Raw genomic sequence first — 3,324 nt, 5'->3', positions numbered from 1 at the left:
TGAGGAAATCATCTCGTTCCCATCCTTAGTTTGTACAAGCACTCAAGGTATGGGCAGGTCAAATATCCCTAACTTATCTTTTTAGTGTGTTTCCCAAAATTATCAATTACTAGATTATCACTTATTACACAACTTGCAATAGGTTACCTTGGTACTGACCACTTTGGGCCCCGAACCCCTATTGCAAGCCACTCCCAAAGACATGTACCTAGACAACCTCTCTTAGGAACATAAAGCATAGTTGTGTCCTATACCACAACACACATAATAATCAATCTTGGTTCCTTAATAGGAAACTTGACAATAAGATGGTACTTCCACTCAAGTGCACATAAATGTTGCATAGAGTAAACCTCACAAATATAATTTTCAATTTGAATCACAGGACATATCATGACATCCAGCCACATAAACAATATAAAAGATATCTCACAACACCTCTAGTGTAAGCTTATGAAATCACAAATCAAGAATCATATAAATCACCTCAGTCATAAACAAACGACTGAAAAAGCATCAAAAGATAATCCACACTATCCACATTAGTTCTTTATGAGCAACTGAAAGGCATTAAATGATAATTAACAATATCTACTATTTCTCAACAAGCAATCGGTAAATATCTCAAAATAATACTAATGAAAGACTCCAAAATGTAGTTAGCACAGAGAAGCAAGGTACAACACATGTTTTGGTTTTCTTATGAAATCACATGGTTAAGTTACGCATGGGGCTACTATTTTTTTTTCACATGATTGAGTTAAAGATAAGGGTTTCCATTTTGGTTTTGGTATATGTTCAAGTAAGTAATCTTATAGCTCACCCTTATAATTAAACCCCATTTTGTTTCCAAGATATCCATAATATCCATCACATAACCTAATTATCAATTAAATTTAATTAGTTCTACAATTAATTAAATTAATAAATAGCTACATGACTATATCAATAACTCAATGATTATCAATCATTTAATAATTAACCATATTCCAATCCATTAACATTCAATTTAATAATTTAATAATAACTAATAACAAGTTATATTAAAAATAAATCTAGGATAACGGATTCACCATCTTTTTAATAAATTTTAATATCCCTATTTAATTTAATAATAGTAGATACATTATTATTACATTGATTATTCATATTTAACATTATTAATAAAACATTATCTAAAAATCTCTCTTCTATCCAAGCCTCCATTCAGGAAAATGGGTATGATGCCTCAAATAGGGAAGAAGAGTTGTCCATCCTATCTGATTTACATGACATCATTAGCAAAGAGGAAAATTTTTGGAAGCAAAGATCTAGAATCAACTAGCTCAAGGAAGGAGACCAGAACACAAAGTTTTTCCATTTAACTACTCTTAAACATAGAGCAAATAACAGGATTTCTGGCTTGAAGAAAGACTAGCATGTGCTGACAAAGGAAGTAGATATATCAAATGAAGCTATTTCTTTTTTCTCCTCCTTGCTGTCTTGGGATCCTTTGCTCTCTAAAGTGGACCAGGATGATATTGTTTCTTGTATTCCTTAGATCCTCCAACCGCACCATAATAATCTACTCTAGGCCATTCTTTCTAATTTCAAAGTAAGAGAAGCTCTTTTTTCTCTTCCGACAGATAAGTCACCTGGTCGTAATGGGTTTTCCACCTTATTTCTCCAAATGTATTGGCCTATCATTATGAAGGATGTTGTGAAGGTGGTTTAGGAATTCTTTGGAGCCAAAAGTATTCTGAAGGAAATAAACTCTACATTCTTAGTTCTTATTCCCAAAGTGCCAGTAGCTGACACTTTGGATAAGTTCAGACCCATCAGTTTATGCAACTCCTTTTATAAAATCATCTTGAAGGTGCTCAGTTCAAGGCTACTTAAGCTTCTCCCCCTGATTATCTCTCAGCAACAATCTGGTTTTGTTCTGGGTAGACAAATTTTAGATTCGATTATTATGGTGCATGAAGTGATTCACTCTATGGAAGCTAGAAAGAGAGAAGGGATGTTACTCAAACTAGACATGTCCAAAGCTTACAATTGGGTTGATTGGTCTTTTTTGGATTTGGTGTTGAATGCTTTTGGCTTTGATGTCAAATTGTGTAAGCTAATCTCCTAGCTGGTCACCACTCCCTCTCTAGCTATTTTAGTTAATAGATCGCCCTCTGATTTCTTCAAACCTACCAGAGGCCTACGTCAGGGGGATCCTCTATCGCCTATTCTCTTTATTATCCTAGAGGAATGCATTGGCAGACTCATGGAGAAGAAAAAGAAAGAAGGGAGGATCAAAGTTTTTAAACCTTCTTCCAAATGCACCTCCTTTATGCATCAGCAATTTTTTAATGATACTATTATGGGTGGAGAGGCCTCAGTCAAGGAGGCAAAGGCTATGAAAGACACTTTGGAAACCTATTCTAGAGGGTTAGGGCATCTCATCAATTGGGACAAAAGTTCTATTTTCTTTATCAATAATCTGGAGGAAAGACAACAGAGAATCTCTAGAATCCTGGGATGTCAGGTGGGGAAGCTTCCTTCTACCTACCTTGGTCTCCCCTTGGGAATGACCCCTTCAGATTCCTTCTAGAATGACATCATGGAAAGGTTTAGTAAGAAATTGGTAGGTTGGAAAGGAGCCATTCTTAGCCAAGTTGGAAAATGTCAACTAGTTAAATCCATCCTTCAAAACTTGCCAATATATGCTCTGGGCCTTTTTACCATACTGGTGAAATATGCTAAGAGGATTTAGAAAATCTAGAGGGATTTTTTGTGGACGGGAGCTGAAAGGAATAAAAGGTACCCCCTTGTTGCATGGGACAAAGTTTTCCTCCCCAAGAAGAATGGAGGTCTGGGAATCAGGAAGCTCATTCACCTCAATAAGGCCCTCTTGGCAAAGAAAATCTAGCACATCTCTAATAGCATAGGGGAATGGAGAGACACTATAGTAAATAAGTATATAAAGAGGCCCTCTATTCAATTCACCCTCTTTGGTGAGGATATCCCAAGAGGTTTTGTTGTTTGGAATGGTTTCTTAAAAGCTAGGGACTTGGATAACTCAAAAGTCTCTTGGAAGCTGGGTAATGGGGAGGATATTCTGTTCTAGTCTAACAGTTGGCTTTCTTAGGGCCCCCTTATGAAAACCCTAGCTATGGGTTTTGGGCTAATGATTGCATCAACCTTTATTGGCACAAAGTCAGCAATTACAAGACCAAACAGGGTTGGAGGGACCTTTCCATTATCCCAGATGACCTGAAACCTATCATGATCATGCTTAATTCCTTGTCCCTTAGCAAAAATAAGGATGTACTAGTTTGGAGGGATAATTCCAATGGG

This window comes from Cupressus sempervirens, chromosome 2 (assembly GCF_028749045.1).
Source record: "Cupressus sempervirens isolate cs-2001-9-10 chromosome 2, ASM2874904v1, whole genome shotgun sequence".
Taxonomy (NCBI): domain Eukaryota; kingdom Viridiplantae; phylum Streptophyta; class Pinopsida; order Cupressales; family Cupressaceae; genus Cupressus; species Cupressus sempervirens.
The sequence above is the reverse complement of the archived record's forward strand: the minus strand, read 5'-3'. Positions refer to the sequence as shown.